The sequence below is a fragment of the Mustelus asterias genome, chromosome 25, assembly GCF_964213995.1.
Source record: "Mustelus asterias chromosome 25, sMusAst1.hap1.1, whole genome shotgun sequence".
Classification (NCBI taxonomy): Eukaryota; Metazoa; Chordata; class Chondrichthyes; order Carcharhiniformes; family Triakidae; genus Mustelus; species Mustelus asterias.
The window spans coordinates 48,569,408-48,592,588 of NC_135825.1; the positions used below are offsets into that span (position 1 = coordinate 48,569,408).

Sequence of the window (23,181 nt, forward strand, 5' to 3'; positions counted from 1 at the left end):
GAGAGAGAGAGAGAGAGAGCCCGGAGGAGTGCGAGAGAAGAGAGAGAGCCCGGAGAGTGCGAGAGAGAGAGAAGAGAGCCCCGGAGAGGCGAGAGAGAGAGAGAGACCGGAGAGTGCGAGAGAGAGAGCCCGAGAGTGCGAGAGAGAGAAGAGCCGGAGAGTGAGGGGAGGGAGCGGAGAGTATGAGAGAGAGAGAGAGAGCCCGGAGAGTGCGAGAGGAGAGAGAGAGCCCGGAGAGTGCGAGAGAGAGAGAGAGAGCCCGGAGAGTGCGAGAGAGAGAGAGCCCGGAGAGTGCGAGAGAGAGAGAGAGCCCGGAGAGTGCGAGAGAGAGAGAGAGCCCGGAGAGTGCGAGAGAGAGAGAGAGCCCGGAGAGTGTGTGAGAGAGAGAGAGAGCCCGGAGAGTGCGAGAGAGAGAGAGAGAGCCCGGAGAGTGCGAGAGAGAGAGGAGAGCCCGGAGAGTGCGAGAGAGAGAGAGAGAGCCCGGAGAGTGCGAGAGAGAGAGAGAGAGCCCGGAGAGTGCGAGAGAGAGAGAGAGCCCGGAGAGTGCGAGAGAGAGAGAGAGAGAGCCCGGAGAGTGCGAGAGAGAGAGAGCCCGGAGAGTGCGAGAGAGAGAGAGAGCCCGGAGAGTGCGAGAGAGAGAGAGGCCCGGAGAGTGCGAGAGAGAGAGAGCCCGGAGAGAGCGAGAGAGAGAGAGCCCGGAGAGTGCGAGAGAGAGAGAGAGCCCGGAGAGTGCGAGAGAGAGAGAGAGAGCCCGGAGAGTGCGAGAGAAGAGAGAGAGAGAGCCCGGAGAGTGCGAGAGAGAGAGAGAGAGCCCGGAGAGTGCGAGAGAGAGAGAGAGAGAGCCCGGAGAGTGCGAGAGAGAGAGAGAGAGCCCGGAGAGTGCGAGAGAGAGAGAGCCCGGAGAGTGCGAGAGAGAGAGAGCCCGGAGAGTGCGAGAGAGAGAGGAGAGGCGAGAGAGAGAAGCCCGGAGAGTGCGAGAGAGAGAGCCCGGGAGAGGGCGAGAGAGAGAGAGCCCGGAGAGTGCGAGAGAGAGAGAGAGCCCGGAGAGTGCGAGAGAGAGAGAGAGAGCCCGGAGAGTGCGAGAGAGAGAGAGAGAGCCCGGAGAGTGCGAGAGAGAGAGAGAGAGCCCGGAGAGTGCGAGAGAGAGAGAGCCCGGAGAGTGCGAGAGAGAGAGAGAGCCCGGAGAGTGCGAGAGAGAGAGAGAGCCCGGAGAGTGCGAGAGAGAGAGAGAGAGCCCGGAGAGTGCGAGAGAGAGAGAGAGAGCCCGAGAGTGCGAGAGAGAGAGAGAGAGCCCGGAGAGTGCGAGAGAGAGAGAGAGAGCCCGGAGAGTGCGAGAGAGAGAGAGAGCCCCGGAGAGTGCGAGAGAGAGAAGAGAGCCCGGAGAGTGCGGAGAGAGAGAGAGAGCCCGGAGAGTGCGAGAGAGAGAGAGCCCGGAGAGTGCGAGAGAGAGAGAGAGCCCGGAGAGTGCGAGAGAGAGAGAGAGAGCCCGGAGAGTGCGAGAGAGAGAGAGAGAGCCCGGAGAGTGCGAGAGAGAGAGAGAGAGCCCGGAGAGTGCGAGAGAGAGAGAGAGAGCCCGGAGAGTGCGAGAGAGAGAGAGAGAGCCCGGAGAGTGCGAGAGAGAGAGAGAGCCCGGAGAGTGCGAGAGAGAGAGAGAGAGCCCGGAGAGTGCGAGAGAGAGAGAGAGAGCCCGGAGAGTGCGAGAGAGAGAGAGAGAGCCCGGAGAGTGCGAGAGAGAGAGAGAGCCCGGAGAGTGCGAGAGAGAGAGAGAGAGCCCGGAGAGTGCGGAGAGAGAGAGAGAGAGCCCGGAGAGTGCGAGAGAGAGAGAGAGAGCCCGGAGAGTGCGAGAGAGAGAGAGCCCGGAGAGTGCGAGAGAGAGAGAGAGCCCGGAGAGTGCGAGAGAGAGAGAGAGCCCGGAGAGTGCGAGAGAGAGAGAGAGAGCCCGGAGAGTGCGAGAGAGAGAGAGAGAGCCCGGAGAGTGCGAGAGAGAGAGAGCCCGAGAGTGCGAGAGAGAGAGAGCCCGGAGAGTGCGAGAGAGAGAGAGAGAGCCCGGAGAGTGCGAGAGAGAGAGAGAGAGCCCGGAGAGTGCGAGAGAGAGAAGAGCCCGGAGAGTGCGAGAGAGAGAGAGAGCCCGGAGAGTGCGAGAGAGAGAGAGCCCGGAGAGTGCGAGAGAGAGAGAGAGCCCGGAGAGTGCGAGAGAGAGAGCCCGGAGAGTGCGAGAGAGAGAGAGAGAGCCCCGGAGAGTGCGAGAGAGAGAGAGAGAGAGCCCGGAGAGTGCGAGAGAGAGAGAGAGAGCCCGGAGAGTGCGAGAGAGAGAGAGAGAGCCCGGAGAGTGCGAGAGAGAGAGAGCCCGGAGAGTGCGAGAGAGAGAGAGAGAGCCCGGAGAGTGCGAGAGAGAGAGAGAGAGCCCGGAGAGTGCGAGAGAGAGAGAGAGAGCCCGGAGAGTGCGAGAGAGAGAGAGAGAGCCCGGAGAGTGCGAGAGAGAGAGAGAGAGAGAGCCCGGAGAGTGCGAGAGAGAGAGAGAGAGAGAGCCCGGAGAGTGCGAGAGAGAGAGAGAGCCCGGAGAGTGCGAGAGAGAGAGAGAGCCCGGAGAGTGCGAGAGAGAGAGAGAGAGCCCGGAGAGTGCGAGAGAGAGAGAGAGAGCCCGGAGAGTGCGAGAGAGAGAGAGAGAGCCCGGAGAGTGCGAGAGAGAGAGAGAGAGCCCGGAGAGTGCGAGAGAGAGAGAGAGAGCCCGGAGAGTGCGAGAGAGAGAGCCCGGAGAGTGCGAGAGAGAGAGAGCCCGGAGAGTGCGAGAGAGAGAGAGAGCCCGGAGAGTGCGAGAGAGAGAGAGCCCGGAGAGTGTGTGAGAGAGAGAGAGAGCCCGGAGAGTGCGAGAGAGAGAGAGAGAGCCCGGAGAGTGCGAGAGAGAGAGAGAGAGAGCCCGGAGAGTGCGAGAGAGAGAGAGAGAGCCCGGAGAGTTCGAGAGAGAGAGAGCCCGGAGAGTGCGAGAGAGAGAGAGCCCGGAGAGTGCGAGAGAGAGAGAGAGAGAGAGAGCCCGGAGAGTGCGAGAGAGAGAGAGAGAGCCCGGAGAGTGCGAGAGAGAGAGAGAGAGCCCGGAGAGTGCGAGAGAGAGAGAGAGAGCCCGGAGAGTGCGAGAGAGAGAGAGAGAGCCCGGAGAGTGCGAGAGAGAGAGAGAGAGCCCGGAGAGTGCGAGAGAGAGAGCCCGGAGAGTGCGAGAGAGAGAGAGAGCCCGGAGAGTGCGAGAGAGAGAGAGCCCGGAGAGTGCGAGAGAGAGAGAGAGAGCCCGGAGAGTGCGAGAGAGAGAGAGCCCGGAGAGTGCGAGAGAGAGAGAGAAGCCCGGAGAGTGCGAGAGAGAGAGAGCCCGGAGAGTGCGAGAGAGAGAGAGCCCGGAGAGTGCGAGAGAGTGAGAGCCCGGAGAGTGCGAGAGAGAGAGTGAGAGCCCGGAGAGTGCGAGAGAGAGAGAGAGAGCCCGGAGAGTGCGAGAGAGAGAGAGAGAGCCCGGAGAGTGCGAGAGAGAGAGAGAGAGCCCGGAGAGTGCGAGAGAGAGAGAGAGAGCCCGGAGAGTGCGAGAGAGAGAGAGAGAGAGCCCGGAGAGTGCGAGAGAGAGAGAGCCCGGAGAGTGCGAGAGAGAGAGAGAGAGCCCGGAGAGTGCGAGAGAGAGAGAGCCCGGAGAGTGCGAGAGAGAGAGAGAGAGCCCGGAGAGTGCGGAGAGAGAGAGCCCGGTGAGTGAGAGAGAGAGAGAGAGCCCGGAGAGTGCGAGAGAGAGAGAGCCCGGAGAGTGCGAGAGAGAGAGAGAGAGCCCGGAGAGTGCGAGAGAGAGAGAGAGCCCGGAGAGTGCGAGAGAGAGAGAGCCCGGAGAGTGCGAGAGAGAGAGAGAGCCCGGAGAGTGCGAGAGAGAGAGAGAGAGCCCGGAGAGTGCGAGAGAGAGAGAGAGAGCCCGGAGAGTGCGAGAGAGAGAGAGAGAGCCCGGAGAGTGCGAGAGAGAGAGAGAGCCCGGAGAGTGCGAGAGAGAGAGAGCCCGGAGAGTGCGAGAGAGAGAGAGCCCGGAGAGTGCGAGAGAGAGAGAGCCCGGAGAGTGCGAGAGAGAGAGAGAGAGCCCGGAGAGTGCGAGAGAGAGAGAGAGAGAGCCCGGAGAGTGCGAGAGAGAGAGAGAGAGCCCGGAGAGTGCGAGAGAGAGAGAGAGAGCCCGGAGAGTGCGAGAGAGAGAGAGAGAGCCCGGAGAGTGCGAGAGAGAGAGAGAGAGAGCCCGGAGAGTGCGAGAGAGAGAGAGAGAGCCCGGAGAGTGCGAGAGAGAGAGAGAGAGAGAGCCCGGAGAGTGCGAGAGAGAGAGAGCCCGGAGAGTGCGAGAGAGAGAGAGAGAGAGAGCCCGGAGAGTGCGAGAGAGAGAGAGAGAGCCCGGAGAGTGCGAGAGAGAGAGAGAGAGCCCGGAGAGTGCGAGAGAGAGAGAGAGAGCCCGGAGAGTGCGAGAGAGAGAGAGAGAGAGAGCCCGGAGAGTGCGAGAGAGAGAGAGCCCGGAGAGTGCGAGAGAGAGAGAGAGAGAGAGCCCGAGAGTGCGAGAGAGAGAGAGAGAGCCCGGAGAGTGCGAAGAGAGAGAGAGAGAGCCCGGAGAGTGCGAGAGAGAGAGAGAGAGCCCGGAGAGTGCGAGAGAGAGAGAGCCCGGAGAGTGCGAGAGAGAGAGAGAGAGCCCGGAGAGTGCGAGAGAGAGAGAGAGAGCCCGGAGAGTGCGAGAGAGAGAGAGAGAGCCCGGAGAGTGCGAAGAGAGAGAGAGAGAGCCCGAGAGTGCGAGAGAGAGAGAGAGAGCCCGGAGAGTGCGAGAGAGAGAGAGAGAGCCCGGAGAGTGCGAGAGAGAGAGAGAGAGCCCGGAGAGTGCGAGAGAGAGAGAGAGAGCCCGGAGAGTGCGAGAGAGAGAGAGAGAGAGCCCGGAGAGTGCGAGAGAGAGAGAGAGAGAGAGCCCGGAGAGTGCGAGAGAGAGAGAGAGAGAGAGCCCGAGAGTGCGAGAGAGAGAGAGAGAGCCCGGAGAGTGCGAGAGAGAGAGAGAGAGCCCGGAGAGTGCGAGAGAGAGAGAGAGAGCCCGGAGAGTGCGAGAGAGAGAGAGAGAGCCCGGAGAGTGCGAGAGAGAGAGAGAGAGCCCGGAGAGTGCGAGAGAGAGAGAGAAGAGAGCCCGGAGAGTGCGAGAGAGAGAGAGAGAGCCCGGAGAGTGCGAGAGAGAGAGAGAGAGCCCGGAGAGTGCGAGAGAGAGAGAGAGAGCCCGGAGAGTGCGAGAGAGAGAGAGAGCGCCCGGAGGACGAGGAGAGAGAGAGAGAGAGCCCGGAGAGTGCGAGAGAGAGAGAGAGAGCCCGGAGAGTGCGAGAGAGAGAGAGAGAGCCCGGAGAGTGCGAGAGAGAGAGAGAGAGCCCGGAGAGTGCGAGAGAGAGAGAGAGAGCCCGGAGAGTGCGAGAGAGAGAGAGAGAGCCCGGAGAGTGCGAGAGAGAGAGAGAGAGCCCGGAGAGTGCGAGAGAGAGAGAGAGAGCCCGGAGAGTGCGAGAGAGAGAGAGAGAGCCCGGAGAGTGCGAGAGAGAGAGAGAGAGCCCGGAGAGTGCGAGAGAGAGAGAGAGAGAGCCCGGAGAGTGCGAGAGAGAGAGAGAGAGCCCGGAGAGTGAGAGAGAGAGAGAGAGAGCCCGGAGAGTGCGAGAGAGAGAGAGAGCCCGGAGAGTGCGAGAGAGAGAGAGACCCGGAGAGTGCGAGAGAGAGAGAGAGCCCGGAGAGTGCGAGAGAGAGAGAGCCCGGAGAGTGCGGAGAGAGAGAGAGAGCCCGGTGAGTGCGAGAGAGAGAGAGCCCGGAGAGTGCGAGAGAGAGAGAGAGCCCGGAGAGTGCGAGAGAGAGAGAGCCCGGAGAGTGCGAGAGAGAGAGAGAGCCCGGAGAGTGCGAGAGAGAGAGAGCCCGGAGAGTGCGAGAGAGAGAGAGAGCCCGGAGAGTGCGAGAGAAGAGAGAGGAGCCCGGAGAGTGCGAGAGAGAGAGAGAGCCCGGAGAGAGCGAGAGAGAGAGAGAAGCCCGGAGAGTGCGAGAGAGAGAGAGAGCCCGGAGAGTGCGAGAGAGAGAGAGAGCCCGGAGAGTGCGAGAGAGAGAGAGCCCGGAGAGTGCGAGAGAGAGAGAGAGAGCCCGGAGAGTGCGAGAGAGAGAGAGAGAGAGCCCGGAGAGTGCGAGAGAGAGAGAGAGAGCCCGGAGAGTGCGAGAGAGAGAGAGAGAGCCCGGAGAGTGCGAGAGAGAGAGAGAGAGCCCGGAGAGTGCGAGAGAGAGAGAGAGAGCCCGGAGAGTGCGAGAGAGAGAGAGAGCCCGGAGAGTGCGAGAGAGAGAGAGAGAGCCCGGAGAGTGCGAGAGAGAGAGAGAGCCCGGAGAGTGCGAGAGAGAGAGAAGCCCGGAGAGAGCGAGAGAGAGAGAGCCCGGAGAGGCGAGAGAGAGAGAGAGAGCCCGGAGAGAGCGAGAGAGAGAGAGAGAGCCCGGAGAGGAGAGACAGAGAGAGCCCGGAGAGAGAGAGACAGAGAGAGCCCGGAGAGAGAGAGACAGAGAGAGCCCGGAGAGAGAGAGACAGAGAGAGCCCGGAGAGAGAGAGACAGAGAGAGCCCGGAGAGAGAGAGACAGAGAGAGCCGGAGAGAGAGAGACAGAGAGAGCCCGGAGAGAGAGAGACAGAGAGAGCCCGGAGAGAGAGAGACAGAGAGAGCCCGGAGAGAGAGAGACAGAGAGAGCCCGGAGAGAGAGAGACAGAGAGAGCCCGGAGAGAGAGAGACAGAGAGAGCCCGGAGAGAGAGAGACAGAGAGAGCCCGGAGAGAGAGAGACAGAGAGAGCCCGGAGAGAGAGACAGAGAGAGCCCGGAGAGAGAGAGACAGAGAGAGCCCGGAGAGAGAGAGACAGAGAGAGCCCGGAGAGAGAGAGACAGAGAGAGCCCGGAGAGAGAGAGACAGAGAGAGCCCGGAGAGAGAGAGACAGAGAGAGCCCGGAGAGAGAGAGACAGAGAGAGCCCGGAGAGAGAGAGACAGAGAGAGCCCGGAGAGAGAGAGACAGAGAGAGCCCGGAGAGAGAGAGACAGAGAGAGCCCGGAGAGAGAGAGACAGAGAGAGCCCGGAGAGAGAGAGACAGAGAGAGCCCGGAGAGAGAGAGACAGAGAGAGCCCGGAGAGAGAGAGACAGAGAGAGCCCGGAGAGAGAGAGACAGAGAGAGCCCGGAGAGAGAGAGAGAGAGCCCGGAGAGAGAGAGACAGAGAGAGCCCGGAGAGAGAGAGACAGAGAGAGCCCGGAGAGAGAGAGACAGAGAGAGCCCGGAGAGAGAGAGACAGAGAGAGCCCGGAGAGAGAGAGACAGAGAGAGCCCGGAGAGAGAGAGACAGAGAGAGCCCGGAGAGAGAGAGACAGAGAGAGCCCGGAGAGAGAGACAGAGAGAGCCCGGAGAGAGAGAGACAGAGAGAGCCCGGAGAGAGAGAGACAGAGAGAGCCCGGAGAGAGAGAGACAGAGAGAGCCCGGAGAGAGAGAGACAGAGAGAGCCCGGAGAGAGAGAGACAGAGAGAGCCCGGAGAGAGAGAGACAGAGAGAGCCCGGAGACAGAGAGACAGAGAGAGCCCGGAGACAGAGAGACAGAGAGAGCCCGGAGACAGAGAGACAGAGAGAGCCCGGAGACAGAGAGACAGAGAGAGCCCGGAGACAGAGAGACAGAGAGAGCCGGAGAGAGAGAGACAGAGAGAGCCCGGAGAGAGAGAGACAGAGAGAGCCCGGAGACAGAGAGAGCCCGGAGACAGAGAGACAGAGAGAGCCCGGAGACAGAGAGAGCCCGGAGACAGAGAGACAGAGAGAGCCCGGAGACAGAGAGACAGAGAGAGCCCGGAGACAGAGAGAGCCCGGAGACAGAGAGACAGAGAGAGCCCGGAGACAGAGAGAGAGAGAGAGCCCGGAGACAGAGAGAGAGAGAGAGCCCGGAGAGAGAGAGAGAGCCCGGAGAGAGAGAGAGAGAGCCCGGAGAGAGAGAGAGAGCCCGGAGAGAGAGCGAGAGAGAGCCCGGAGAGAGAGAGAGAGAGAGCCCGGAGAGAGAGAGAGAGAGAGCCCAGAGAGAGAGAGAGAGCCCGGAGAGAGAGAGAGAGAGAGAGCCCGGAGAGAGAGAGAGAGAGCCCGGAGGGAGAGAGAGAGAGCCCAGAGAGAGAGAGACCGAGAGAGCCCAGAGAGAGAGAGAGAGGGAACCCGGAGAGAGAGAGAGCCCGGAGAGATAGAGAGAGAGAGCCCGGAGAGATAGAGAGAGAGAGCCCGGAGAGATAGAGAGAGAGAGCCCGGAGAGATAGAGAGAGAGAGCCCGGAGAGATAGAGAGAGAGAGCCCGGAGAGATAGAGAGAGAGAGCCCGGAGAGATAGAGAGAGAGAGCCCGGAGAGAAAGAGAGAGAGCCCGGAGAGAGGGAACCCGGAGAGAGAGAGAGAGAGCCCGGAGAGAGAGAGAGCGAGAGCCCGGAGAGAGAGCGAGAGAGCCCGGAGAGAGAGCGAGAGAGCCCGGAGAGAGAGCGAGAGAGCCCGGAGAGAGAGCGAGAGAGCCCGGAGAGAGAGCGAGAGAGCCCGGAGAGAGAGCGAGAGAGCCCGGAGAGAGAGCGAGAGAGCCCGGAGAGAGAGCGAGAGAGCCCGGAGAGAGAGCGAGAGAGCCCGGAGAGAGAGCGAGAGAGCCCGGAGAGAGAGCGAGAGAGCCCGGAGAGAGAGCGAGAGAGCCCGGAGAGAGAGCGAGAGAGCCCGGAGAGAGAGCGAGAGAGCCCGGAGAGAGAGCGAGAGAGCCCGGAGAGAGAGCGAGAGAGAGCCCGGAGAGAGAGACAGAGACAGAGAGAGAGAGAGACAGAGAGAGAGCCCGGAGAGAGAGAGCCCGACGAGAGAGAGCCCGGAGAGAGAGAGCCCGGAGAGAGAGAGCCCGGAGAGAGAGAGCCCGGAGAGAGAGAGCCCAGAGAGAGAGAGCCCGGAGAGAGAGAGCCCGGAGAGAGAGAGCCCGGAGAGAGAGAGCCCGGAGAGAGAGAGCCCGGAGAGAGAGAGCCCGGAGAGAGAGAGAGACAGAGAGAGCCCGGAGAGAGAGAGACAGAGTGAGTGCCCGGAGAGAGAGAGAGAGAGCCCCCGGTGAGTGTGAGAAAGGGAGAGAGAGTGCCCGGTGAGTGTGAGATGGGGTGAGAGAGATAGTGCACGCTGAGAGAGAGACCTGGTGAGTGACCAGGAGAGGGCACAGCCTGGTGAGTGGGTCGGGGGATCCCGGTGAGTGAGCAGGGTTGGGAGAGTCCGGTGAGTGAGCAGGAGGGTGCCGAGCCCGGTGAATGATCTGGAGAGTTGGGAGCCCGGTGAGTGAGCTGGGGTCGGGGGGGGGGGGGGGGGGGGGGCGGGCTCGGGGGGAGGGTGGGGGGGGGGCTCGGGGGGAGGGTGGGGGGGGGCGGGCTCGGGGGGAGGGTGTGGGGGGGGGGGTGGCGGGCTCGGGTGGGGGGTGGGGGGGGTGGAGCCCAGTGAGTGAGCGGGAGAGGTGGCAGTGAGGTGCGGGGAGAGAAGGCGGCAAGTGTGCAAGGAGTGGGAGTGTTGGTGGGGTAGTGAGTGAGTAGGGGGACTCTGTGGGGATTGGATGCGGGGCTGGAGTTTGGAGGGGTGGAAGAAGTGGTGAGGGAGGAATGTGGCTTGAGGGTGGACTGGGACATGTGTAGGGAGGAGTGAAGGGACGAAGTGGGGGGGATGGAGTGCAGAGGGGCGGAGAAAAGTGGTGAGGGGGTAAGGTCGCTTGAGGGTGGACTGGGATATGTGTTGGGAAGAATGAAGGGATGAAGTGGGTAGGTAAGGTAAAGGGAAAATAGGGAGGGGAAGAAAGTGAAGGTGGAGGTTGTTCTGAGTGAGGATGATGGACTTAGAAGTGCGGGGCTAAAAGTAGGGGTGAGGGGGGCCAGAGGGTTTTGGGTGTGAGTATCAGTTGGAGCTAACTATGTGTGCAGTTGGTGAATAGAGTGTAGGCTCTTGGATAGTTGTATGGTAGGGTGTGTTTGGGTATAGGAAATGAATGAATGGGGTAGTGGTGGCTTGTTGACATTTGATGAGGATTTAGAGAATGCAGTGGCTGTGGTAGGGAAAGAGGGAGAGGTTGTGTAAGGTGTGAAGGAATGAGTTGAGACTTGGAGTGTGGGGTGCAGATGTGAGAGATACACATTCCATTCCACAACCATAGTTTAGTTGGGCTTTGAAGCCTGAGGTGAGAAATACACTCAGATATGAATTGTGTTATATTAGAAAATGTGATCATGATTAGGACAAATGTCCAGGGAGCAGGATAACCTGGGAGGTGGAGTGTGAGCCTTCAAAGAGATATTCTTTTTTATATGTTGATGGAAAGCTTACTGGTAAGACCAGCATTTATTGCTAACGCCTAATTGATCCTTGTGAAGGTTCTTTTTTGTCCTCACTGCCTTGAACTACTGCATTTGTCATTTTGCCCTTGCATGAGATGTCTGTTGCAAGTAGCGAAGATGAAAGTTGCTGAACTTTCTTGATACTTGGATGGGATTCTAGCTAACGTTTTAAAGCACGGAATGTTCCACCTACTGCCACACCTCTCCATCAGACAAGGCATGCATAACACAATCATTATATTAATACAAAACCAAAGATGACACAGGCAATTGCGACAACCATAGGGGCATCTTGCCCCTTAGCATCATTGTGAAAGCCTTCACCAGGGTCCTGCTTAAAATACTCCATCTATTTGTAGATTGCATGTATTCAGATGCACAATGCATTTTCCACACTGGCAGGTCTACAGTGGACATGATTACATTCCCATTGTCATTGGGAATCAGCTTGATGTCATTCCATGCACTTTTCAAAAGTTGACCAAAGGTGGTGGCTGTTTTCCCTATACATGGAGCAAGTTTTGCATCATCAGATGTTTGTTGATCACCGTTGACCAATTTTACTAGAATTTACTACTGACTTCCAGCAGGGTTGTTGTTTAATGTGATCAGTATGAAGATGTTACAGCCCTGTTTCATTCTGTCCTTCATCCTGAAACTGTCAGCAGTGGTGTTGTATAGTAGTATTTGTTATCATGGAAAGAGCAGACAAGACCAATGAGCTTGTAGAGTCCTGTCCTGCTGATGGTATCCGACACTTTAGTGAGATCTACAAAAGCAAAGTGAAGAGGTATATCCGGTTCCTTGCACAAATATTATAGATGGTGTATGGAGGAATTCATGTCCACTGTATCCTGCCAGCACAGAAATTGCCCGAAAATTGGTGAAGCAGATGAAGATGGTTTGGCTGTGGACATTACTCTGAGGAATGAGATAGTTGGCCTCCAGTGACCACAATCCATGTCCCTCTAAACTGCACAACAACCTGAGAAAGGCCACGCACAAGTCAACCTCTTTAAATTATTGAACTGTGCATCCGTGCAAAAAACAAATTCGAAGGGTTGCTCGCATACTCCAAAGAAATTAGAGGGTATGTTGATCACAACCATCTTCCTTTTTGCGAGGTTTAATTCAACTATTGGAGAGTCTTCCCTCCACCAGCCCCCTCCCAAGCATTTCCATTGACTTCAATTTTACTAGGCCTCCTTCATGCCAACTCCATCCCATGTTACCTTGATGCCAAGGGCAGTGACATTCACCTATAGTCCCTTTCCGGTCACTATTGTGAGGTTTGATGGGGTTCTTACTCTCCATTGGTTGATAGAAGTGATATAGTCACACCCAATCCTGTCCTCATCAATATCCAAACATGCCCGTTCTCAGCTGGAGTTACAGGGTGGCAATCGAGCTGATCTCTGGTGATTTTTGCTTCGTTCAGCCAGAAGCAATTGTCTAAAATTATCTGTGTGAACAGGTGTTGCATTTGGCAATTTTGTGCTAAATGCAAGCTTAATCTTGACATTTTCTTTAAAATAGTAATTCTTGTAAATCTTCAAAGTAAAACAGCAAATCCATCATCGTCCACTGGCTGTTTCCATTTCTGACGCTGCATCAGAGCGTTATCCCTTCTTTCAATCAAGGTCTTTACATACATGTCTTTCTTGAACTTTCTGGCCTCAAATTGCTGAGTGGTGATGAGTGGCTTTTACACTGCAACAGTGATTAACTTTTTAGAAGCACTTCATGGACAATGAAGTGTTTTGAGATGGAAATTGTCTGTGAAAAGCACTGCATAAATGAAAGTCTTGTATAAATGCTGACCTTTTTTCACTCCCTCCATGCAGGGAATCCTCTGGCCTCTTGGCATCCTCCCACAGTGTGCAACTGAGAATGGGAGTCCAGCATGTAGTGGATCCCAGTAGCTAATTGCATTTAATTGTTCCTTGATGCATGTTATGGGGCTCTTAATGACAAGTTGGGTTGTACCATGTCAAGATGTTAGAGAAGTCACTGAATTGAATAAATACTGGGATTGAAGTCAGTTACATCCTTTGGAATGGGTCTCTGGTATGGTATTGTTTTTCTGTGAGACCCACTAAACATAGGACAGTAATGGTTCGAGTTTTAAAATATTCAGTGTTGCACCTCAGCATAGGTTTATGAATCTGCTGTAGTCTTAAACGACTAAAATTAATCAGGGTCAGAAAAGGGGCATTATTAAAATTTGAGTATTTCCTTATGCCCCAAAAAATCAGGACGCTGCTTGGAGATTGAGGATCAGATGATGATGAAATTCCTCTATGACAAATGGTTTGAAATAGTGACATTACTGTAAATTATTCAGATACTGAGACTGCCTGGCCAATTAGCTGTCTCCTTTCACACTGTCATTTAGCAGTGTTATTGAAGCTATCTTAAGTTTGTTTTTCAAAGTTCTAGCTGATGATTTTGGGTGGTCTCATTCAGTTTTTCTTTAGCTCCATGCTTTTCACATAATTCCCACCCATCAGCACAATCTATCTGGAATGTGATGCATATATATCCATACTTGAGGTTTGTGAAGGTTTCTTATAAATATACTGCTCGGGCAGCCATTGAGCAGGTACATACCATGTCAAATGTACTTGGCTGCCGCTGAGAAGTCTAGAACTAAAGCAAGTCAAATTCCTGTTGTAAAGTTGGTAACCCATTCAAAGTATTTGGCTTCTGACATTTTCAAACTCTAATACAGAGTAAGCTATTATGCCTCTGGCAAAGTGGTATGACAATCGTGGTATTTAGAAAAAAATGAGTCTCCTTTGTCAAGAAATTCTGATTCCAGTCTATCCTTTATAAATTGCAGTAGATGTTATAGAAATTGTGGCTTGTTTTGTAGTTCAAATGTCTCTCTTACCTTTTAACTTGCTTGGTAAGCATGAGACATCATTTTACACCAGTGAAGGATGACATTCAGACTGTTGTGCCTAGGTCTTTGCTCAAATGGCCACTTTCATCTCACTCTCTGGTCCTGTAACTTCCTTACTTCAAATATTTGTTCACCCATCCTTCAAACGATGCATTGGCCTCAGCTACTCCCTGTGAAAATATTCTGTGCTCCCAGTAATTCGATAGAAAAATGTGTCCCCTCTCATTCTTACTGATGATTTCAAATTGTCATTCCTCTTTTAGTTTTGTCCACCAGAGCAAATTATCTGTGTTTATTAATCCAATCAAATCTAGCAGAATTAAAACATATATTTTAGGTATACAAATAGTCATTTGGTAGTACAGAATTTGAGTATTGCTGAAAAAAGAGACGTTGAAGCTTTTCATCTTCCATTCATCAGGATGCTTTGCTAGATTACCAATATAAGGGGGAAATGACAATTTATACTGTATGAGAAGAGAATGCAGATTGGTTGGCAATCGACTCTGGTCAAGGCATTCCCATGGTGAATGCACCAGTTGATGGCGAATGACAGATAACTGCCAAGCATTGTTCGAAATTTAAACCAGGCAGCTTGACTCTGATTGAACAGGGCCTTTCCCTGCAGAATGAAGCAGTGAATTACTGTCACTTATTTTGTTTAGCTGAATTAGGTACAATATGTGTACATGTTCTTTCTGTCAGCAAAGAACAGGGCCCTGTATATTATATAGCTTCCAGTGCACGCGAATACACCAGACTCCGAGTCTGACTGACGATCTTAAATTCGTTGTCAGCATAATTCTTAGCACACTTGAGGATTATTTAGCGAGATGTTGTCCAATTGCAGAATCATATCTAATGTTGAACACTTATGTTATGAGCTTTGCAAGCACAGACTGGTTGGGTACAGTCCGTACTTTGCCCTTTGATCAGCAGCTAGGGCATGCTGTTTAATACAATCCATCAGAAGACTGATAGGTATGACTCCCATGATGTGGAGAGCCGGCGTTGGACTGGGGTGAACACAGTAAGAAGTCTCACAACACCAGGTTAAAGTCCAACAGGTTTATTTGGTAGCAAATACCATAAGCTTTCGGAGCGCTGCTCCTTCATCAGATGGATTGGAAATGTGCTCTCAAACAGTGCACAGAGACACAAAAAATCAAGTTACAGAATACTGATTAGAATGCGAATCCCTACAACCAGCCAGATCTTAAAGGTACAGACAATGTGGGTGGAGGGAGCATTAAACACAGGTTAAAGAGATGTGTATTGTCTCCAGACAGAACAGCTAGTGAGATTCTGCAAGTCCAGGGGGCAAGCTATGGGGGTTACTGATAATGTGACATAAATCCAACATCCCGGTTTAGGCCGTCCTCATGTGTGCGGAACTTGGCTATCAGTTTCTGCTCAGCGACTCTGCGCTGTCGTGTGTTGTGAAGGCCGCCTTGGAGAACGCTTACCTGAAGATCCAAGGCTGAATGCCCGTGACTGCTGAAGTGCTCCCCCACAGGAAGAGAACAGTCTTGCCTGGTGATTGTCGAGCGGTGTTCATTCATCCGTTGTCGTAGCGTCTGCATGGTTTCCCCAATGTACCATGCCTCGGGACATCCTTTCCTGCAGCGTATCAGGTAGACAATGTTGGCCGAGTTGCAAGAGTAGGTACCGTGTACCTGGTAGATGGTGTTCTCACGTGAGATGATGGCATCCCCCACGATGATGGCATTGCTGCAACGGCCTCAGTACTCAATGCCATCAACTGCCAGTTTCCAGATGCAATTTTTCATCTCATCCGCTTCATCCTGGACCACAATGTCTTCACCTTCAACAACCAGTTCTTCATCCAGACACACGGAACAGCCATGGGGACCAAATTTGCACCTCAATATGCCAACATCTTCATGCACAGGTTCGAACAAGACTTCTTCACCGCACAGGACCTTCAACCGATGCTATACACTAGATACATCGATGATATTTTCTTCCTTTGGAGTCATGGTGAGCAATCACTGAAACAACTATATGATGACATCAACAAGTTCCATCCCACCATCAGACTCACCATGGACTACTCTCCGGAATCGGTTGCATTCTTGGACACACGCATCTCCATTAAGGACGGTCACCTCAGCACCTCACTGTACCGCAAGCCCACAGATAACCTCATGATGCTCCACTTCTCCAGCTTCCACCCTAAACACGTTAAAGAAGCCATCCCCTATGGACAAGCCCTCCGAATACACAGGATCTGCTCGGATGAGGAGGATTGCAACAGACACCTCCAGACGCTGAAAGATGCCCTCATAAGAACAGGATATGGCGCTCGACTCATTGATCAACAGTTCCGACGCGCCACAGCGAAAAACCGCACCGACCTCCTCAGAAAACAAACACGGGACGCGGTGGACAGAGTACCCTTCGCCATCCAGTACTTTCCCGGAGCGGAGAAGCTATGGCATCTCCTCCGGAGCCTTCAACATGTCATTGATGGAGACGAACATCTCGCCAAGGCCATCCCCACACCCCCACTTTTTGCCTTCAAACAACCGCACAACCTCAAACAGACCATTGTCCGCAGCAAACTACCCAGCCTTCAGTAGTACAGTGACCACGACACCACACAACCCTGCCACAGCAACCTCTGCAAGATGTGCCGGATCATCGACACGGATGCCATCATCTCACGTGAGAACACCATCTACCAGGTACACGGTACCTACTCTTGCAACTCGGCCAACATTGTCTACCTGATACGCTGCAGGAAAGGATGTCCCGAGGCATGGTACATTGGGGAAACCATGCAGACGCTACGACAACGGATGAATGAACACCGCTCGACAATCACCAGGCAAGACTGTTCTCTTCCTGTGGGGGGAGCACTTCAGCAGTCACGGGCATTCAGCCTTGGATCATCAGGTAAGCGTTCTCCAAGGCGGCCTTCACGACACACGACAGCGCAGAGTCGCTGAGCAGAAACTGATAGCCAAGTTCCGCCCTGGACTTGCAGAATCTCACTAGCTGTTCTGTCTGGAGACAATACACATCTCTTTAACCTGTGTTTAATGCTCCCTCCACCCACATTGTCTGTACCTTTAAGATCTGGCTGGTTGTAGGGATTCGCATTCTAATCAGTATTCTGTAACTTGATTTTTTGTGTCTCTGTGCACTGTTTGAGAGCACATTTCCAATCCATCTGATGAAGGAGCAGCGCTCCGAAAGCTTATGGTATTTGCTACCAAATAAACCTGTTGGACTTTAACCTGGTGTTGTGAGACCTCTTACTAGGTATGATTCCAACCAGTGTTTTTCTCCAATTCCCATTGACTTCAGTTTTGCCAAGGCTCCCTATTAGCACACTTTATATCAAGGGGCGTCTTTCTTGTCTCACCACTAGCCTTTTTACAAATATGGTCCAATCCATGTTTGGACCAAGGCTGTAATGAGGTCAGGAGCTAAGTGGCACAGGCAGAACCCACACTGAGCATTGGTGAGCAAACTATTGCTGTGTAAATAATGTCTGATGGCACTGTCAATGACACCTTCCATTGCTTTGCTGATGATTAAGAGTAGCCTAATGAGGTGGTAATTGGTTGAATTAGAGTTGTCTTGTTTTTGCTGGACAGGATGTACCTGGGTAATTTTCCACATTCTTAGTTAAATGGCAATGTTGTCGCCGTACTGGAACAACTCTGCTAGAGGCATGGCTAATTCTAGAGCACAAGTCTTCAGTACTACTGCCAGATGTTCTCAGGGCAACTTTCGCTGTATCTTGTGATATCATGTGGTGTGAATTGAATTGGCTGAAAACTGGCATTATTGATGCTGGGTACCACGAGAGGAGACTGAGATGGATCATCCATTTGACACTCCTGGCTGAAGATTGTTGCAAATGATACAGCCTTGTCTTTTGCACTGATGAGCTGGATTTCCCCCATCATTGAGCATGGGGATATTTGTGGAACTGCCTCCAGTTAGTTTTATAATTGTTTACTGCCATTCAAGACTGGATGTGGCAGGACAGCAGAGGCTTGATATGATCCATTGGTTGTGTTAACTCTGTCAATTGCAAACTACTTGCAGAGTTTGGAATGACTAGTCCTGTGTTGTAGCCTATGAATATCCAGTTTTGAGCTGCTTGATCCATTTCGCACGGATCTGGTGCCACGCAACATGATGGATGGTGAGCTCAGTGTAAAAATAGGACCACCTCCATGGAGACTGTGCAATGGTTAGTCCTACAAATACTGTCATGGGCAAGATGCTTCTGTGGCAGATAGATGTGCGAAGATGAGATCAAGTAGATTTTTCCCTCTTGTACTCCACACTATAGTGTTTATAGAATGCACCTGAATAAGGTATTTTAACAAGTGCCATTTGAAAATCTAATGGAACCAATTCTGATTTGATTTATTATTGTCACGTGTATTGATATACAGTGAAAAGTATTGTTTCTTGCACGCTATACAGACAAAGCGTACCGTACATAGAGAAGGAAAAGAGAGGGTGCAGAATGTAGTGTTCAAAGGTCTGGCAGCAAAGGCTGAGGGCACAGTCTTATGGGGCACCAGTGTGGAGGATGATCGTGGAGGAGGTGTCGTTGCCTATTCTTACTGATTGTGGTCTGTGGGTTAGGAAGTCTAAGATCCAGTTGCAGAGGAAAGAGCCGAGCCTTAAGCCACGGAGTTTGGAGGTGAGTTTTGTAATAGTGCTGAAGGCTGAGCTGTAGTCAGTAAATAGGAGTCTGACATTTCTGCTGCATTACTTCACCTAAGCTGTTAGTTCAGAAAATTTGAATTTGTGAAACAATTTTTTCTTTTAATTCATACCAGCTGTTTTAGACTATTTCTTGTATTTGCAAATGTCAAGGTGTTTCCTCTGAGCTGTATTTTACATTCAGTCACTGGACTGAACTGAGGGGGAGCTTCACCAATTCTTTGGCTGCTTCTTAGTCATTCTTGAAACAGTTATCCATAGATGACCTTTGCAAGGCTATTAAGGAGTAACTTACATGCCCACATTAAATATTTTGATTGGCTGACCTGCAAGATGATTAATTTGGCAAATTTATCTGAATGACTGGGGTCTTTATCCCTCCTCATCTCTACTTTGTCAGTCTCCCATGGTATACATAGGATATGACCTATAAAAGAGAGGATTACCTACTTGCATTGCAGGATTGTAATTACCCTTCTGAGAAGTTCCCACTATACATTATGCTGTTATTTTGCAATCACAGCTCTTGCAGAAGAATTTGTCAGGAAATTTATAGAGATAAAATGAACTGATGCTTCAGGATAGTGACACCTTTGAAATTGCCAGGAGAGGGAACTGATCGCATGGGGGACTGTGGTTGTAATGTGATAAAGTATTTTAAAGGGATGTTGTCCATTTATGATTTTCTTTCTGTGATGGGTCACTGATTTCCCTAATTGATTTAGGGAGGGGGTTTGGTGTGCTGCTGAGGGCATATCACTGATGTACTGCAAGCCATTTGTTAAGACCACTTGGGGTGTACTCTGCTGGAAAAGAGTTGAAGCCTGACAGTCCTGTTTTTAAAATTTTATATCAAAGAAATTCCGTTAACTTTGGGTTAAATAAGCTAACAAAAAAAGCGCAGTTCTGTACTGCTTTAGCGCGTGGTGGATCAAGACATTTACAAAAATCATTTATGGAATGTGGACATCGCTGACTAGATCAGCATTTATTGTCCACCTCTAGATGCCCTTGAAAAGGTGGTGGTGAGCTGACTTCTTGAACCGCTGTAATCTCCAGTGTAGGTACACCCAGAGTGCTGTTAGGGAGAGTTTTCCAGGATTTCAACCCAGCGGCAGTAAAGGAACAGCAATTATATTTCCAAGTCAGGATGATGAGGGACTTGGAGGGATCCTCGTGGTTGTGTTCCCAGGTATCTGCTTCTCTGGTCCTTCTAGATGGCAATGGTTGTGGGTTTTAAAGGTGCTGCCCAAGGAACCTTGGTGAGTTCCTGCTGTGCATCTTATAGATGGTCCACAATGTTGCCACTATATTAATAGTAGCGGGATTGAATGTTTGTGGAAAGAGTAGCAATCAAGGGGACTGACTGATGGTGTCAAGCTTCTTGAGTGTCGTTGGAGCTGCACTCATCCAGGCAAGTGGGGAGTATTCCATTGCACTCCTGACTTGTGCCTTGTAGATGGTGGACAGTCTTTGGGGTCAGGAGGTCAGTGACTCACTGCAGGATTCCCAGCCTTTGACCTGCTCTGGTAGCCACAGTATTTATATGGCTAGTCCACTTCAGTTTCTGGTTCATGGTAACCCCAAGAATGTTACTAGTGCGGGAATTCAGCAACGGTAATGCCATTGAATGTCAAGGGGCGTTGGTTAGATTTTCTCTTGTTGGGGATGGTCATTGCCTGGCACTTGTGTGACATGAATGTTACTTTCACTTGTTAGTCCAAGACTGGATATTGTCCAGGTCTTGCTACATTTGGACATGGGACTGCTTCAGTATCTGAGGAGTCGCAAATGAAACTGAACATTGTGTGGCCATCAGTGAATATCCTGACTTCTGCACTTATCATTGATGAAGCAGCTGAAGATGGTTGGACCTAGACACTATTCTGAGGAACTTGTGCTGAGTGGAAGTCAAGCCACTGCATTTAGATCCTTGGTAGGAGGAGATCATCTACCACTGCTTCAATGCCTGACCACTTTCCATGAATCCTTGCTGATGAGTGTGTGGTAAGGGCAGGATCAGGTGCAGGTATGATGTTCTATAGGTGAATAGCTTACCAAAACTCTGGTGCTCACATATGAAAAACAGCCAGATGGATGATTATAAGAAAGTGACCAAAAGTTGTGGAGCTTTACATCTAAGTCAGGACAGGAGGAGAGAAAAATAAGATAGGAAAAATGCTGTCATCTGTCCTAATCTCTCCATATGTGACTGAGTGTTATTTTATTTGCTATCACTGATATTTCTCTTCAATGCTACTTTGTCTCAACAGGAATTGGTGTCTGGGGTGGGGTGGGGGGAGGAGGTAGAACAAGATCTCAGGAATTTTATGAGAAATGATAGTAAGGAGAGATCATTCAGCAAGGGATAATTCAAAAATATATAAAAAGACGACAATATAAATACACGTTTGTTAGATGCATTTTATTGCTAAGCTTTGCTATATTTTAAGACTCTTTAAGCCATACAATAAGGTACACATTACATGGTTTTCCATCTTTTACTGGGGGTGGGGAGTACAGGGAGAGGCAGGAGTAATGATGTGCTTTCCATAGAACCCCTACAGTGCAGAAAGAGGCCATTTGGCCCATCGAGTCTGCACTGACAACAATCCCACCCAGGCCCTATCCCCATATCCCTACATATTTACCTGCTAATCCCTTTAACCCTCATATTTACCCACTAATTCCTCTAATTTACGTATCCCAGGACACTAAGGGGCAATTTAGCTTCGCCAATCAACCTAACCCGCACATCTTTGGACTGTGGGAGGAAACCGGAGCACCCGGAGGAAACCCACGCAGACACGGGGAGAATGTGCAAACTCCACACAGACAGTGACCCGAGCCGGGAATCGAACCCAGGTCCCTGGAGCTGTGAAGCAGCAGTGCTAACCACTGTGCTACCGTGCCGCCCTGAACCACTGTGCTACCGTGCCGCCCATGCTTTCAGTTGTTAATGGTCAGAAATGTTGCATATTAAATTGTATAGCCTAATTTCCATACATACAATCAGGGAAGAGTGGAGTTCATGCTTTGCATTAGCTCTTGTGGTCTACCACAAGTGGAGTTGAAGGGTTGGGTTCCTGTTCACACGTTCCCCATTTGCTCTTCTGGTGATCATCGGTGCTTTTTGTTAACATGGAAGTTGATGTAGACAGAAGAAATGTGTTTCTGGGAAGCTTTCGGTTATGGCTTACATAGTTTAAAGGTTATGCCTGTTTCTGCCATAGTTCAGTAGACTTCATTTGGCAGAGATTGGATTTGGAATTAGGACAACTGTTTTTTTAATGGCCATTTACTGTCCTGAACAGTAGTCATGTTCTGGGAAATCAGGTTAATTGATGGAAGGTCTAATGTGCCCATGGTATATCCCTGTTTAGTTTCCTTTTTTAAAATAAAGGATCGTGTGCTGGTTTGCTTATTGATGTTATTTATGAAGTGATTTTTTGGCAATTAGAAAAAACATACTTGAATGAAAGGTCAATTTAGAGAACTAAGAAGGTTATATTCAGGAGAATTTAATTGGAGTTGAGTGCTACAGGATCGACTATCTTTTCTGAGTGAGTCACATTTCTTGTGATGTCTGTATAGAAGGAGATGTACAACCAACCATCTTTTGTGTTGGCATTTTCTTTAGCACGTTGATAAGGATCTAGAATGGAGGATATGATCTGGGCTGGTGGTTCTTTGCCTGTTCAAAATGAACACATGTTTGCATTTTTGACAGCACATTACATGTTCCCTTTTAAAAATCCACCAATCAACACATTTTCTCCTGAGTATTCTGTCTGATCTGTGCAGAAAACCACCTGTTGTACAATTCCTGTCACCTGAAGAACTTGGTTATGAGCATTGAATGTTAAAGGATCTTCTCTATTTTGGTTGTTTTAGTTAGTGCTATCCACACATGTCCATCTCAATAGTGAATAGTTTTCTGGCTGCTCTATGCATTTGGAAGATAATTGAAACATCGAAAAGTAACGTTTTTTAAAGTTTTATTTATTAGTGTAGCAAGTCGGCTTATATTAACACTGCAGTGAAGTTACTGTGAACATCCCCTAGTTGCCACACTCTGGCACCTGTTCGGGTATACTGAGGGAGAATTTAGCATGGCCAATGCACCTAACCAGCATGTCTTTTGGACTGTGGGAGAAACTGCAGCACCTGGAGGAAACCCATGCAAACACGGGGAGAACATGCAGGTTCTGCACAGTCGGTGATCCAAGCCAGGAATCAAACCTGGGTCCCTGGCATTGTGAGGCAGCAATGATAATCACTGTGCCACCCTGTAAATTATAAGGCAGTAATTCAGTTGAGAGGTTCAGGTGACCTCAGAAAATCACAATGGATACATAATCAGTGTTCTTGAATCGTCTTTCTTGCTACTGTGAATTCTGTGGTCAAGCTGTGAAACACTACAAGCGCCTCAAGATTTTCTGCAGTGGCATTAAGAAGTTCCAGTGCAAGTTTTGTCTGCAGGCAATATTTTCAAAATAATTATACCTGGAATATTTCTCCCCAAACACAACATTATGTCATGGCACTAACAGCCCATGGACCCAGACGAATGCTCTGGGGTAAACAGGCTCAGATCCCACCATGGCAGCTGGTGGAATTGAAATTCAATTTATAAACCTGGAATATTAAGCTAATCTCTGTAATGATGACCATGATCGTCAATTGTTGTAAAAACCTGTCTGGTTCACTGATGACCAATAGGGAAGGAAATCTGCTGTTTTTGACTTGGCCTACGTGTGACTGCAGATCCAAAGCAAAGTTATTGACCCTTAACTGCCCTTTCAAATGGCAAGCCACTCAGTTCAAGTGCAATTGGAGATGGGGAATAAATGCTGGCCTCAGCAGCAATGCTCATGTCCCACAAAAGAAATAAATAACTCCCCAGAAACCACTGCTATTAGTTTTGGTCTGGTAACCACACTACTTAACTTAGTTGCTGCCTTTTGCTAAATAAATTAAACTTTGACTTCTATTTTTAACAGTAGATCAGGTAAAAATTCCTTGTTTTTGATTTTGTTTGTGCTAAGTACAAAATATAAACACATACAGCACCCCAGATAGCCTCTAATGTAAAATGCATATAGCTCTAAATGAAAAACACTTGAACTTTCTGTGCTGTCAGTTTTTCTATTCAATAGTATATTGCCAAAGGCAGTATTCAGAGAAGCCCCTTTGTT

At 51.1% G+C, this 23,181-nt stretch overlaps 1 protein-coding gene across 3 annotated transcripts in view; it reads left to right on the forward strand.

Moving 5' to 3' along the window:
- The first annotated feature begins 3,688 nt into the window (after positions 1–3,688).
- Positions 3,689–23,181, forward strand: part of LOC144479162 (GTPase NRas) — a 69,240-nt gene continuing 49,747 nt past the window's right edge. Inside the window, exon 1 of one of the 3 annotated variants that reach the window (XM_078197749.1) lies at positions 3,689–3,750. The gene's annotated coding sequence lies outside the window, so the exon portion shown is untranslated. Of the gene's footprint in view, positions 3,751–10,243; positions 10,354–23,181 lie in introns of those variants that run through there. The other 2 variants (XM_078197748.1, XR_013495478.1) reach the window with 2 other exon arrangements.